Source organism: Microcaecilia unicolor, chromosome 10 (assembly GCF_901765095.1).
Source record: "Microcaecilia unicolor chromosome 10, aMicUni1.1, whole genome shotgun sequence".
Lineage (NCBI taxonomy): Eukaryota > Metazoa > Chordata > Amphibia > Gymnophiona > Siphonopidae > Microcaecilia > Microcaecilia unicolor.
In genome coordinates this window covers 38,108,337-38,124,594 of record NC_044040.1, presented here as the reverse complement: position 1 = coordinate 38,124,594, position 16,258 = coordinate 38,108,337, and positions in this window count along the sequence as shown.

Sequence of the window (16,258 nt, the reverse complement as noted above, 5' to 3'; positions counted from 1 at the left end):
AGGCACCTATGTAGGCACTATTCTATCAATAAAAGTAAGCACCTAGAGAGGTCAATATTCAGCTGGCAGCGCTCAGTGTTTTGCTGACCACCGCCAGTGTCATACCCAGAAATTCAAAGCCAGTCCATGTTTGGGCTTCAGTACTGAACTTCTGGGTTTGTGGAGCCGGCTAAAATACAGCTAGTTAGGTGCAATATTCAGAACTCAACCAGCCATGGGGTACTACATAAATATAGGATTGACTTTTTTGTGGTCCTGTTTAAGCATTGCTGAATATTTGCACTTAGCTGGCCAAATGTTGGAACATTCACAAAATAGCTGGTTTTGACTTTGGCTCTAATTGAATAATTTATTAATTTATTCATGACATTTATACCCCACTTTAGCCTGTAATAGACTGAAGTTCAATGTGGCTTACAAACAAACAATAAAGCGAATAAAACATAATAATGTATAGAATATAACACAAATTATAATAACTTCAAGAAGTAAATTAATACATATGCAGTAAGTAACCAGTGATTTAGACTATCGCAAGGACAAACAAATAATTAAGGGTGGATAGGTGAGGGCATAATTTGGCAGGACTAGATGGGAAACGAGATTAAGAAAAGGGTGTGGGTAAAATTCAGATAGAGTTCTTTGTATTCAGAAAGGCCAGACTGAAGAAATGTGTTTTTAGAAGACTTCTAAAAGTTAGGTAATCATCTGTAAACTTGATTGATTTAGGAAGAGAATTCCAAATTTTGGTACCTTGATAGGAGAATTTAGCAGAGTGAATTGTTTTATATATTACATTCTTATAGATAGAGAAATGCAAGACAAGATATTCTCTACATGAGAAACAGCATTGCGAGGGGGGTAATTCAGTAAGATTATTCGTATATGGTGGGGCTAGACCAAACAGGATTGGTGAATGAAAACGCGTAATTTGAAAGATATTCTGGGGCCGTTTTACTAAGGCGGATAGAGGCATATTTTCAAAGCACTTAGCCTTCCAAAGTTCCATAGGTTTGTAAGGAACTTTGGAAGGCTAAGTGCTTTGAAAATATGCCTCATAGGCACCTAACAGGCTCATTTTCGAAAGAGAAGGGCGCCCATCTTTCGACATAAATGGCAAGATGGGCGTCCTCACAGGGTCACCAAAATTGGCATAATCCCAAAGTTAACAGGGGCGTGTTGGAGGCATAGCGAAGGCGGGACTGGGACATGCCTAACACATGGGCGTCCTTGACCGATAATGGAAAAAAGAAGGGCATCCCTGACGAACACTTGGACGACTTTACTTGGTCCTTTTTTTCTTACGACCAAGCCACAAAAATGTGCCCTAAATGACCAGATGACCATCAGAGGGAATGGGGGATAACCTCCCCCAGTGGTCACTAACCCCCTCCCACCCTCATAAAAAAAATTTAAAAATATTTTTTCCACCCTTTATGCCAGCCTCAAATGTCATACCCAGCTCCATGACAGCAGTATGCAGGTCCCTGGAGCAGTTTTAGTGGGTGCAGTGCACTTCAGGCAGGCGGACCCAGGCCCATTTCCACTACCTGTTACACTTGTGGTGGTAAATGTGAGCCCTTCAAAACCCACCAGAAACCCACTGTACCCACATGTAGGTGCCCCCCTTCACCCATAAGGGCTATGGTAGTGGTGTACAGTTGTGGGGAGTGGGTTTTGGGGGGGGGGGGTTGGGGGCTCAGCACACAAGGTAAGGGAGCTATGCAGCTAGGATCAATTTGTGAAGTCCACTGCAGTGCCCCCTAGGGTGCCCGGTTGGTGTCCTGGCATGCGAGGGGGACCATTGCACTACAAATGCTGGCTCCTCCCATGACCAAAGGGCTTGGATTTGGTTGTTTCTGAGATGGGCGTCCTCGGTTTCCATTATCAGCGAAAATCGGGGATGACCATCTCTAAGGTCGACCTAAATTTCGCGATTTGGGCGTCCCCAACCGTATTATCAAAACGAAAGATGGACGCCCATCTTGTTTCGATAATATGGGTTTCGCCGGGACGTCCTGCGAGGACGTCCTCAGGAAAACTTGGGTGCCCCTTTCGATTATGCCCCTCTAAGTGCGTCCAATGTGTGTCAAATTGGAACTACCGCCCAGCTACCGTGTGCCCTGGGTGGTCATTCTATTTTTGATGCGCGTCCAATTTAGAAAACATTTCTATTTTCTACCATGTGGCACTGACGCTTACTACCCAGTTAGCATGTGAGACCTTATCACCAAGTCAGTGGGTGGTGGTAAGGTCTCAGGCTGAAAATGGCCACATGCTGGCTTTAATTTTGCCACACATCCATTTTCGGCCACAAAAAAGGCCTTGTTTTCAGCTGCACTGAAAAATAGACCTGCGCACGTCCAAAACACATGCCTACACCAGCGCAGGCCACTTTTCAGCATGCCTTAGTAAAAGTGCCCCTCTATCTCGTATTGGTAACCAGTGTAGCTCATATAAAAGAGGAGTGGCTTTGGCAAAGCGTGGAGATCTACATATAAGACGAGCAACAGTATTTTGAGCTGTTTGTAATTTTTTGAGAAGACCACTTTTAAGTCCAGCATAGATGGAATTGCAATAGTTGAATTTGGTGAGGACAAGGGATTGAACCAAAGTACAAAAGACCAGTTTAGAGAAAAGTGGCCTCAATTTCTTTAGCTTCCAAAGTGAGTGAAAGACAATCACGGTCAACTTTCAAGGGTGAGGAAACAATCTATTGTGACTCCCAAGATTTTCATTGATGTTTACCTCTGCATGCATGATTTAACCAGCCAGGAGCCTCTTCTGGCTGGTTAGGGGCTGATTTTCAAAGCAGTTAGACTTACAACGTTCCATAGAAACCTATGGAACTTTGGAAGGCTCTAAGTGCTTTGAAAATGAGCCCATTGGTAACTTTGTAACTCCAAGTGCTTCAAAAATACACATCCACTTCACTTTGAATATCGACCCACAACTTTTTTTATTTCGTGAATTACTAGTGTAGGTATCAAACATGGACATTTACCCAGCCCTAGGGCAGATGAAAAAATTTCCATGTCAATATTTGTCATGTATGCATGTAAATCCTAGTATTTTATAATCTCGGTGTGTACTTGTGAGCTCTGCCTAAACTTATCCCTGTGTTCACCAGGTATCAAAGTACTTACCATTATGTTGACTTTACACTCTTCAGTTTTTTGTTACAGGCCATTAATGCACATGTGTGACATATGCATATGTTAAAGGACTAATATACTGCAAGGTGGGTATGTACTGTACTGCTTAAAGTATTCACCCTGTTCTAAAATTACCTCGATAAGGTTTTGTATAGTGGCTGGTTAAATAAATAAGGTCTATTCTTTTTCTTTCCTAATAAAACTGTTTCTTTAGTACAGGGGTGGACAACCTAAATACAGACAAGGCTGCACGAATGTCAGTATTACCCCTAGAGGGCCACATGAATGTCAGTAGAAGGCCACGCCATTATATAGTGTTAGAACCGGAAATGCCTAGAGCTCTATAGAACTTCTGTCATTAGGGGCCCCTTTTTACTACGCGGTAAGGCTAACGTGACGGTAGTGTGCGAGCCAAATTGACACTACCACGGGGTAGCGTTTGGCAGTAATTTTGAAGTTGGCATATTTATTTATTTATTTATTTGTTGCATTTATACCCCGCTCTTTCCCGCTCGGTAGCAGGCTCAGTGCAGCTTACATAGTATGGAATTACATAGTATCACAGAAAGAATACAGCTGTAGCAATAGTAGAGGTATGATGTGGTTGTTAGGAAATAGGTTGAGATAGGTGAAATGGGCAGGGGATGTAGGGGTAGGAGTGGTATAGAGTGGGTTCACAGGTTAAGTCTGGTCATTTGGGTAGGCTTGTTTGAAGAGGTAAGTTTTTAGCAACTTCCGGAAGGGTAGAGGGTAACTGTTTGAATGGGTCTTGGGAAGGAGTTCCAGAGTTTCCCGTGGTAGAAAATATTTTTCTATTTTCTACTGCAGGGGGCATTTCATGCGGTAATCAGGGCGTCCACATTGGTGCGCGCTGCCTGCTTACCACACAAGTAGCACATGAGCCCTTGCCGTGAGGTCAATGGATGGCGGTAAGGGCCCAGGCAGTAAATAGCCACATGCTACTTTTAATTTTAGCATAAGACCATTTACTGCCCCATTAAAAAAAAAAAAAGCCCTTTTCCTCAGCTGAGATTTTAAAAAATGGCTCAGTGGGCACCAATTTCATGAATCCAAACTACTGCAGGCCACTTTTTACTGTAGCTTAGTAAAAGGGCCCCTAAATAAGTAAACACGTAACTAAAAATGATTTTAAAAAAAACCCCAAACTGCTAGAATGGCTATTCTGACAATATTTGTAAAATACAATATTTAAAATCACCAAAGCTCTGGTTAATGACGTTTTCTTTGTATGCTTCCCATGGTCTTGAGGGCCACATAAAATTCAATGGCGGGGGCCGCAGGTTACCCAGCCCTGCTTTAGTATGTAGAGGTAGAGTGTGGAAAGTCACTGTTTCAGCAAGGGATTCAGTTTCTGACGGCAGCACTAAAATGTTGTGCTGAGACCACATCCCACCACTTGTTCCTAAAATAACCCCCCCCCCCCAAAAAAAAAAAACCCCAAAACAAAACAGATTGTGTGAGGGAGTACAGAAAAACATGTTAACCAAATTCGTGCTGCAACGGAATGATAAAACCAATAGTAGGAGCAAGTTCATCTTTGCAGTAAAAATGAGTGAGTAGGCTGTTGGTGTACTTCTTAAAATATCTTTTTGAGAGGATAATACAGTTCATACAGTATTCCTAAATTATGGGCCTAATTCACTAAGGGACCCTTTTACTAAAACTTAGCATGCACTAGCCGAGATTGGGTGGCAGAGCCAGTGGCGGGAGGCGGGGATGGTGCTGGGCAGACTTATACGGTCTGTGCCAGAGCCGGTGGTGGGAGGCGGGACTGGTGGTTGGGAGGTGGGGATGGTGCTGGGCAGACTTATGCGATCTGTGCCAGAACCGGTGGTGGGAGGCGGGGCTGGTGGTTGGGAGGCGGGGATAGTGCTGGGCAGACTTATACGGTCTATGCCAGAACCGGTGGTGGGAGGCGGGGCTGGTGGTTGGGAGGCGGGGATAGTGCTGGGCAGACTTATACGGTCTGTGCCAGAACCGGTGGTGGGAGGCGGGGATAGTGCTGGGCAGACTTATACGGTCTGTGCCAGAGCCGGTGGTGGGAGGCGGGGATAGTGCTGGGCGGACTTATACAGTCTGTGCCCTGAAAAAGACAGGTACAAATCAAGGTAAGGTATACACAAAAAGTAGCACATATGAGTTTATCTTGTTGGGCAGACTGGATGGACCGTGCAGGTCTTTTTCTGCCGTCATCTACTATGTTACTATGTATGTTACTATGTGCCACGTGGCCCATAGCTATAAAATTGGACACGCAGGACCTCTAAATTTTTTTTCCTCATTGACACAGAATGGGAGAAGAGCCTTATTTGAGGTTTTCAGTCCTCTGGTAGTTTTCAGCAGGGTAGCTTTTTGAAACAGGCACTTTACCTGTGTTTGTGGCTTAGACATATCAATAATGTGCATGTGAATCTGATATTGTAAAATAAAATGTCGTCCTCTAGGGGTCTCTGAAGGTTTATTCTTGGAAAATTCTGTCATATTTGCTAAATTATAGTCATGATCATTTAGAATTTCACTACTATTATTAAAGTAACCACATTATCCCTTGTACCAACCTCTAGATTGTAGGCAGCTTGAGTAGCTTTATGACTTGTGGTAACCCTGTATCACACCATAGACTGATTGGTTGTTTGCAATGGGTCAAAGACCACAAACATGTCTTAACCCTCACAGGCTTCGCACCAATTTTCAAAGAAAAAATACTCAGTAATTTGTTTTGAGATTTGCCTTGGATATAAATTATAGGTAGTCATTAGCACCTGCCTTTTCTGTGGATAGATTTTTGTTGGAAAAGCGTATACAAAAATTTGAAAATGCATCTATATGTGTGCTTTTCCTCCATTGACCAAGGTGTTTTTGGATGCCTTGTTAATGAAGGAGAGATGTTTTTTAGTCCATGTAAATCACTGAAAATCAACCTCCATGTTATTGGTAAAAAAATGAATAAAATATCAAGTTAAATAAAACTATATATAAAATGTTTTTGTAGGCTTGATTGCCATATATGGAAGGCATTACCTTTAGCTGTAGAAATGTATGTTATCTTTATAATGAAAAAAATAAACATATTTTTGTAATTTTTTAAAGATGAATACCTGAGAATTATTTCAACTTGTCTGCTATGAAATCACCTGAAACATGCATATGAATGTTGAAAAACTGTTTTCAAATATTCTTTATACAAAGGGCAGTAAGACTCGGCATTGTGGATACTGTAGAGGCAGAATTCATAACTCTTGGGGAAAGGCAGTCATTACAAAATTATTCAAAGTTACTAAAACACATGTGGACTGTGAAAAATTGCAGAAAGAATTTAGGAACTTGGAAGACAGGGCATCCTTTTGCTGCATGTTTAGAAAAAACCCACATGCATTTCTCGCTGCCCTATAAAATAAGCTGGAAATTGTGAACATGCTAAATTGGATATTCCGTTTCTGACCTAGACACTCTATGCAAAATTGGACTTCTCATCTTCTTCCATCACATGTTAAGTTGCATTTTAATGTGCTCATTAAGGGGTAGATATTTAACAGGGTTCAAGTAGGCAGGGGAAACTCCTGCCTGCTTTAAACCCCACTCAGCGGGCAGCCCCTAGATATTTGGCAGCATTTTAACCATACAGTGCTGCGGAATAGCCCCTCTGACTGCCATGGCACTGTGTGGTTAGTGCCAGGGCAATCTATGTGCAGAGTCAAGGAAGAGATAGAAGTTATGCTGGCACTGGCCATATTCAGGACTGTTGTCTGCATATCTAACCATGCAGATAGGATTGTACAAAAGGCAGTCCTATTTTGCCTGTTTAGCTATGTGGATGGCAGCACGGAATATCAGCATAAGGAATGTCAAGTCAAATGCAAAGAGCTGATAAGGAAAACAGAGGGACTTTGAAAAAAAATTGTGTTGGAGGCAAAAACACATAGTAAAATTTTTTTTAGGTATATTAAAAGCAAAAAGCTGGAAAAAGAATTGGTTGGACCGCTAGATGACCGAGGGGTAAGAGGGACAATCAGGGAAGACAAAGCCATAGTGGAGAGATTAAATTAATTCTTTGCTTCTGTCTTCACCGAGTAAGATTTGGGAGAGAGACCGGTGCCAGAAATGGTATTCAAAGCTGACGAGTCAGAGAAACTGAATGAAATATCTGTAAACCTGGAGGATGTAATGGGGCAATTGAAAAATGAACTGTGGAACTGTTGTTAGTAATATGTAATTTATCTTTAAAATCGAGCTTGTACCGGAAGATTGGAGGGTGGCCAATGTAACACCGACTTTTTAAAAAAGTTGTAGAGGAGATCTGGGAAATTATAGACCAGTGAGCCTGATGTCGGTGCTGGGCAAAATGGTAGAGACTATTATAAAGAACAAAATTACGGAGCATATTCAAAAGCATGGATTAATGAGACAAAGCCAACATGGATTTTGTGAAGGAAAATCTTGCCTCACCAATCTATTACATTTCTTTGAAGGGGTGAACAAACGTGGATAAAGGTGAGCCGGTCGATGTTGTGTATCTGGATTTTCAAAAGACGTTTAACAAAGTACCTCATAGAAGACTCCAGAGGAAATTGGAAAGTCATGGGATAGGAGGTAGTGTCCTACTGTGGATTAAAAACTGGTTAAAAGAGAAAACAGAGAGCAGGGTTGGATGGTCTGTATTCTCAATGGAAAAGTGTAGATAGTGGGGTTCCCCAGGGCTCTGTGCTGGGACCACTGCTTTTTAACATATTTATAAATGATCTAGAGATGGGAATAACTAGTGAGGTAATTAAATTTGCTGACAACACAAAGTTATTCAAAGTTGTTAAATCGCAAGAGGATTGTTAAAATTACATTACAAGAGGACCTTACGAGATTGGGAGAACGGGCATCTAAATGTCAGATGATGATTAATGTGAGCTAGTGCAAAGTGATGCATGTGGGAAAGAGGAACCCGAATTATAGCTACGTAATGCAAGGTTCCACCTTAGGAGTCACCGACCAGGAAAGGGATCTAGGCACCGTCGATGATACGTTGAAACCCTCTGCTCAGTGTGCGGCGGTTGCTAAGAAAGCAAATAGAATGTTAGGTATTATTAGGAAAGGAATGAAAAACAAAAATGAGGGTATTATAATGCCTTTGTATCGTTCCATGTTGTGACCGCATCATGAATATTGTGTTCAATTCTGGTCACTGCATCTGAAAAAGATATAGTGGAATTAGAAAAGGTACAGAGAAGGGCATTGAAAATGATTAAGGGGATGGGTCGACTTCCCTATGAGGAAATACTGAAGCAGCTAGGGCTCTTCAGCTTGGAGAAAATATGTCTGAGGGGATATGATAGAGGTCTATAAAATAATGAGTGGAGTGGAACGAGTAAATGTGAATTGTTTGTTTACTCTTTCCAAAAATGCTAGGACTAGGGGGCTCGCAATGAAGCTACAAAGTAGTAAATTTAAAAAGAATCTGAGAAAAGTTTTCTTTACTCAATGTGTAATTAAACTCTGGAATTTGTTGCCAGAGGATGTGGTAAAGGTGGTTAGCTTAGTGGGGTTTAATAAAGGTTTGGATGGCTTCCTAAAGGAAAAGTCCATAGACCATTATTAAAATGGACTTGGGGAAAATCCACTGCTTATTTCTAGTATAAGCAACATAAAATGTATTATACATTTTTGGGATCTTGCCAGGTACTTGTGACCTGGATTGGCCAGTGTTGGAAACAGGATGCTGGGCTTGATGGACCTTCAGTCCCAGTATGGCAATACTTATGTACCCCCACCAGTCCTATACAATCTCCACCTATACATTTAGGAATGTTCAGGTTATTGACCCTTGCATTCTCTCCACCAGTGTTTCATCCCTCTTCTCAACCACTATGTTATCCAAGACTGACAATGATGCTTTCTCTTCCTATAGTAATATTCTCTCCTGGATACCCTCACTCCTCCCATTCCCTGTTCTGTAAGCTGTACCAAACCGAAGTCTTGGCTCACCTCTAGAATCCACTTCCTACGTTCCTGTGCCCAATCTAATGAACACCTTTGGCTGAAATTCTGTGCCCATGCTAACTTCATACATTTCAAATTCTTGCTGATGTCTTTCCAGTCTGCTCTTTCACTTGCCAAACAGGACTACTACATCCACTTAACAAATTCCTTTTTCATCAAACCCTCAATGTCTCTTTGCCACATTGAACTCTCTCCTAAAAGTGCCTTCCCCTCCAACCCCTTGTTCACTTTCTCCCCAGACTATGGCTGAGTACTTTTATGATAAGGTTCACAAGATTAACCTTGAGTTGTCAACCACCTCTTCTGCCCTGCCTCCTTTTCTGAAATCACTGATGAGGAAACTGTACATTTTCTTTCCTCCTCCAAACTGACTGCCTGTGTCTCTGATCCTATTCCCAACCATCTACTCAGCACTATCTCTTCTACAGTCATCCCTTCTATCTGTCATATCCTCAATCTTCTACTTTCCACTGCAACTATTCCTGCTGCCTTCAAACATGCTTTAGTTACACCACTCCTCAAAAACCCTTAATTGGACCAACTATTGCCCATCTCCCTCCTCCCTTTCCTATTCAAGATACTTGAATGTGCTGTTCACTGCCATTGTCTTGACTTTTTCATCTCAAGCTATTCTTGATCCACTTCAATCTGGCTTTCACCCTCTACATCCAACTGAAACAGCCCTTGCTAAAGTCTCCAATGACCTGTTCCTGACCAGATCCAAAGGTCTCTATTCTATCCTCATCCTTCTCGATCTATCTGCTGCTTTTGACACTGTTGATCACCACCTACTCCTTGATATTCAGGTAAGAAATAGCCACAGGTAAAAGTATACTTCTCCTCCAATTTGACATGTCAAGCGCATTCGACATGGTAAACCACAATATATTACTAAGACTCCTCGGCCACTTCGGGATTGATGGAAATGTACTTAACTGGATAAAGGGTTTTCTAACCACCAGAACTTACTGAGTAAAATCAAACTCAAACATATCACCACCATGAAAAGCTACCTGCGGAGTACCTCAAGGATCACCATTATCACCAATACCCTTCAACTGTCAGGCCCACTGAGAGGGAACGTGAGCCCTTGTGCTCGATGGAGGAGGGTTCCTCCCCAAGCTGTTGGCCAACCCCGAGTTCTCCCTGTGTCACCCTCCGTTCCCCAGGGGTTGAGCCCCCAGGTGCAGGAGGCCAACAGCAGGAAGAACTGAGTCCAGAACAAAGTCCACAGGGCCCAGCCTAGCCACGGGAGAAACGAGGACCAGAAGCAGACAGCAGAGGAGACAAGAATGGGCAGAGGTCAGTACCAGGCAGCAGACAATAGCGAATCCCGGATCAGGCAGAGGTCAAGACCAGGCAGCAGGCAATAGAAGAGTCAGGAACAGGCAGAGGTCAATACCAGGCAGCAAACAATAGCGAATCCAGAATTAGGCAGAGGTCAAGACCAGGCAGCAGGCAAAAGAAGAGTCAGGAACAGGCAGAGGTCAGTTCCAGGCAGCAAACAATAGCGAATCCAGGTTCAGGCAGAGGTCAAGACCAAGAAACAGATGTGAAGGTATCCAGAAGCACTGCAACTACCCGAGGAACTGAGTAGAAGCTGAAGTGTGGAAGGACTGGTAGTCGGGCTTTAAATAGAACAGGAATTAGGCCCAAACATGTGCAGCTGTCAACAAGATGTCTGCCCCCACCGGAGACGCCCTTACGCCCAAATATGGCCTTCCTTCCCGAAACTGTCCAACTACAAGATGACTGCCACAACTTAAGACACCCACCTCTAAGATGGCCGCCCTATCCTGGAGATACCCAAATCCAAGATGGCCACCCCATCCTCAGATGCCCATATCCTGAATGGTCAGGGAACATGACATCAACATGATGATGATCCCACTGGCAAAGTCCTTATCCAACCGAGGCCTCAACCCATTCATCTATTCAGATGACATCATAGTCTACATTCCCTTCAGTCATGATTTGACAGAAATAACCAATTAAATTAATGACGACCTGAACTTCATGGACTCCTGGGCAAATTCTTTCCAACTGAAACTGAATACTGAAAAAACACACTGCCTCATCCTCTCATCTCCACACAACAAGTACAAACCCACAACCATAAACACCCCGGAACACTCCCTCCCTACCTCAGACAGCCTAAAAATCCTCAGAGTCACAACTGACTGCAATCTTACCCTCGAGAGCCAAGTAAACTCCGTAATAAAGAAAATGTTCTATTCAATGTGGAGACTTAAACGAATAAAGCCTTTCTTCCCGAGGAAAATTTTTCTTAACCTAATACAATAAATTGTCCTAAGCCATGCAGGTTACTGCAATGCAATCTATGCGGGATGTAAAGAACAACTCGCAAAAAAACTCCAGACCGCCCAAAACACAGCTGCCAGGCTGATATTTGGTAAATCACACTTCGATAGTACTAAACCCCTCCGAGAAAAGTTGCACTGGCTCCCAATCAAAGAATGGATCATCTTTAAAATCTGCACCTTTGTCCACAAAATCATCTACGGCGTAGTCCCAGGATACAAGACAGACCTCATAGACCTACCAACCAGAAACAGAATCAGATCTTCATGATCATACCTAACCTTACACTACCCAAATTGCAAAGGACTTAAATACAATACAACTTACGCATCCAGCTTCTCCTATGTAAGTGCACAACTATGGAATGGACTCCCAAAAGCTGTAAGAGAAATTCATAACCATCTAAACTTCAGAAAATCACTAAAAACCAACCTCTTCAAAAAGGCTTACCCCATTGATCCAACATAAATCCCCACATCCAGCAACACAGCACAACCAATGATCATACTGACTAATAGTCAATCCTCATTCCCTTCTACCTTCATGGTGCCTAACACACTCCTACCTCATCTGCCCACAATACAACCTTGTATTTGTTATCAACCAACTGGTGAATGCCTTTATGGTATTATGTAAGCCACATTGAGCCTGCAAATAGGTGGGAAAATGTGGGGTACAAATGTAACAAATAATATTAATAGTATGCTGTCCTCACTTGGATTTCAAGGCTGTTCTTTCTTGGTTTTCTTCTTATCTCTCCCATCACACTTTTAGTGTATGGTGGGTCTTCCTCCACTTCTATCCCACTATCAGTTTGGTGTACCTCAGGACTCTGTCTTGGGACCTTTTCTCTCCATCTATAGTTCTTCCCTTTGTGCTCTGATCTCCTCCCATGGATTTCAGTATCACCTGATATTGTGATGACTCCAAGGTCTACCTTTTCACACCAGAAATTTCAAGGCCCAAGTCTTAGCCTGCCTGTCTGACATTGCTGCCTGATATCTCACCACCATCTGAAACTAAACATGGCCAAGACTGAGCTTCTTCTCTTTCCCCCTAAACCCACGTCTCCTCTTCCTCCATTTTCTATCTCTGTGGATAACGCTCTCATCCTCCCTGTCTCATCAGCTCATAACCTTGGGGTCATCTTTAACTCCTCTCTCTCCTTCTCTGCACATATCCAATAAACTGCTAAAACATGTTGTTTTGTTCTCTATAATATCACCAAAATGTGTCCCTTTCTAAGTACACTACCAAAAACCTTAACCCCACACTCTTATCACCTCTCGCTTAGGCTAATGCAAGTTGCTTCTCACAGGTCTCCCACTAAGCCATCTCTCTCCCCTTCAATCTGTTAAAAACTCTGCTGTACAACTTGTATTCTGCCATTGTCTCTATGCTCATATTAGCCCTCTTCTCAAGTCACTTCATTGGCTCCCTATCTGTTTCCATATACAATACCTCTCCACACTTATCTCTCCCCACACTCCTCCCCAGGAACTTTGTTCATCGGGTAAACCTCTCTTATCTGTACCCTTCTCTTCCACTGCAAACTCCAGACTCTGTTCCTTTTATCTTGCTGCACCGTGCACCTGGAATAGACTTCCAGAATGTATGGCAAGCTCCAGCTCTGACCATCTTCAAATCTAGGCTAAAAGCCCAACTTTTTGAGGCTGCTTTTAACTCCTAACTCCTATTCACTTGTTCAGTACACATATTTGTTTTATAATTCCCACCTTAAGTAATTCCCTTATCCTTTATTTGTCCTGTTTGTCTGTCTTGATTAGATTATAAGCTCTGTCGAGCAGGGATGGTCTCTTACATGTTCAGTGTACAGCGTTGCATATGTCTCGTAATGCTATAGAAATGATAAAAGTAATTGTAGACGCAGTATGAGCTGGTCTTAGCCAGCCCTGAATGTTTTAAGGAAATCTCCATGGGGAATTTCTATTTGAAAATGACCTTGGATTTCCCCAGGTCTGTACATCTTTTAAAAATGCCCCCCCCCCCCCCCCCCAACACTATATTTTGCTTCTTAATGAACAGATGACCTGGTTAATTTCACTATGATTAAAATCTTTAACTAGGGGGTTTCTTGTACTAGATAAGGGCCTTGTCCACTTTTCAAAGTCACAATACAGTTTGGAACATTCCAGGCTGATAGACTTATGGCTGAAAATGTTAGGTGTTTTCCATGTTAGAATACAGGTGTTTTGGGGATATGATAGACAAGGCCTATAGAAGGGGCAAGAAGTCCTTGATTTCTCACATAGACACAATGTGGGAGAAATCCATAAAGTGTGCCTGCCTCTTTGTGGGGCCCTTTTATAAAGATGTGCCAAAAAGTGGCCTGTGGTAGTGTGGGCACATGCATTAGTCGCGCACTGGACCATTTCTGTAGTGTTTCTAGTTAAAAGGTGGGATTTTGGGGCTAGGAAATGGATGTGCGGCAAAATGAAAACCAGTGCGCGTCTATGGCCTCAGCCCTTAACACCACCCATTGACTTAATGGTAAGGATTCGCATGTTATCTGTGCGGCAACCGTCCAGCACCCTACACCGTCAATTAAAATGTTCTATTACGTATTATGTTGACATTGTAAGTAGTATACTATGCCATACTTTGTATTATTATTTGAATATTTTTACTGCTATAATTGTCTATTCCTCATGTTTAATTTGTTCTTATTGTACACTGCCTTGAGTGAATTCCTTCAAAAAGGCGGTAAATAAATCCTAATAAATAAATAAAACTGCCGATTACCATCGGGAACACTCCTGTGGTAGAAAATTGTCTTCTACTGTGTGTTTTCAGCTCATGCCAAATTTGGAATTAGCACCCGGGGCACATGTTAGCCAGGTGGCAATGCCAATTTGTCTCATGCTAGACACATGTAGGCCGTTATGCGACTTTGGGAAAGGGCCCATGGTTGATGTTAGTACGAGTGCTAAAACTTTATTTAAAAAAATATCTGACAGATTCACAGAGATATGACATAAGAATAATCAGACTGTAAATCAGGAGTGGATTGGAGGAGTAGCCTACTGTTTACAGCAGCAGACTTAGAACCAGGAAGCCAGGGCTCAAATCCCTCTGAAGCTCCTTGTGACCTTGGGCAAATCACTTCACTTTTCCATTATTAGTAATTGGGCTCATTTACATAAAATGGGAGCTGTTTGTTAACATGGTAGTGTATATCAGTAACTCTAAGTTGTAAATCTCCTGGGGACAGGAATTACCCACAGCGCTTAGCTTGAATTTGCTTTGAGCTGCAAAGAAAAGCAGTTGATTAAATCTAAATGACATTTTAAAATTCAATAACGTTAAAAAACATTAAAAAGTAATAAAGCATTATTGAATATTTTCTGGACCATTTCCTTTCTTGCACAGGCTGAAATGGGCAGAGGAAGAGTTCTGGAAACACAACATAGAAAGCAGTTTGAGAGCCTAACCTTTCTCACTACAGACACAGAAAAGCTTTAGGAAATCAGGTGTAAGCAATTTTAAGCTTCTGTACCAGCCAGTACTTTAAAAACATCTGCGTTCCAATTCTGTGTGTACTTAATCTAAAGGTTGTTTAATGTGGAGAGCTGCTGGATGATTAAAAGCAATGAATCCTTCCTACTGGAGGAATATCAGCTGTAAATGTATTTCCTGTTCACCTTCGGGCTATTTGCATTGATTTAAATCATTTCTTTTTCTAGGCGTTACCTTTTAAATGTCTTTGGGAACAGTTTTTTTGGGTCAGATTCAAGAAGGGCCATTTTCAGTCATTAGGCAGTGCTTTCCTCATGAAAGTGGTGTTTAGCCTATATGGATGTAACTTTACCCATAGCTTGAGGAGGTGTTCGCTTAGGTTGGGGTTGTGGCAGGCTGGTTTGGAAATGCACACACTTAGGATTTTACAAAACTTTTGTTTGCATTTTGCTTGCAAGCTTTTGCTTTGAAAATCCAGCAGGGTCTGCTTACTGAAAGATGCTTGCATATTTTTCACTAATGGGAGCAGCCATAAAATTGCCACTACAATTTTCACCAAGGACACCTACGTTGAGAATATTGGGCTGCCTAAGAAAGCTGATGAGAGAGACCCTGAACAGAGTTCCTTTTGGAACAGCAAGGGAGTTAAATGAAACGTGGGATGTATGGAAAATAATGCATTCTAAGTTATGGTTCCCAAACCTGGTCCTGGAGGCACCCCAGCCAGTCAGGTTTTCAGTCCATCTACAATGAATATTCATGCATGCAAATCTGCATATTCACTGTGGATATCCTGAAAATCTGTCTAGGGTGCCTCCAGGACCAGGCATGGGAACCACCCACTTCACTGCCACACGATTAGGGAAAGAGAATGGGACTTGATATACTGCCTTTCTGTGGCTACAATCAAAGTGGTTTACATAATACATACAGGTACTTATTTTGTACCTGGGGCAATGGAGGGCTATGGGCGTCTTTTACTAAGGCGCGCTCACGTTTTTAGCACGTGCTAAAATTTTGGGCGCGCTAAACGTTAGAGACGCCCATAGGCATGCATTGGTGTCTCTAACATTTAGCATGCCCACAATTTTAGCGCACGCCAAAAACGTGAGCACGCCTTAGTAAAAGGCCCTCTAAGTGACTTGCCCAGAGTCACAACGAGCTGTAGTGGTAATCAAACCCAGCTCCCCAGGATCAAAGTTTGCAGCACTAAGCACTAGGCTACTCCTCCAGGAAGTAAGAACATGTTCCAGAATTGTCATGTAGATAATTTTATAACAGGCCACTTGTTTGAA